Below are 602 nucleotides of genomic sequence, written 5' to 3' on the forward strand. Positions count from 1 at the left end.
TTTTAAACATTGTTTGTTGCAATTGTATTTTTGTGCTTTTTATTGTAAAAGAGAAACTCAATTTAGAGATGTTTAGTAATCATATTGTTAGATTGCGCAGAAACAAAAACAGTCCTGTGTGGAACAAAGTGGTCTGAGGAGGAGAGAATGTTTAATCTCAGGCGCATGCCCAGAGAGAGCAGGCAGAAGTACCAGGCATGGCGATGCAGAAGAGGCTGCTGTTGCAGCTCCTCAGTCACTCACAGCAGCTCTGCTTCTTGGAGGGGCAGAAGAGTGGTTTCTCAGGAATGGTGACCACTGCTTTGGTAGCGGGGCTGTATTAGCCATACAACATTAGAGAGAGTGTTTAGTGAGTTGGGTTTCTAAGAACAGGAATGAAGATACAAAAAAGACATGGAGGTAAGAATAGCAGAAGGTGTAGATGGAGTTACATGGGGGAAAATTAGACCATTTTCCTCCTGTTTTATGAAGTTAAATCAGTTAAGATATTAAAATCAAAAGGTCAAAATTCTGGTCAATGATTGTTATACAGTATTTATTGAGGTCAAATCTCAATAAATATCGAGAGGCAAAAGAGTCATCCTGAGTCTCAGTTCTCCTAA

Source organism: Microtus ochrogaster, chromosome 16 (assembly GCF_000317375.1).
Source record: "Microtus ochrogaster isolate Prairie Vole_2 chromosome 16, MicOch1.0, whole genome shotgun sequence".
NCBI classification, from domain to species: Eukaryota; Metazoa; Chordata; class Mammalia; order Rodentia; family Cricetidae; genus Microtus; species Microtus ochrogaster.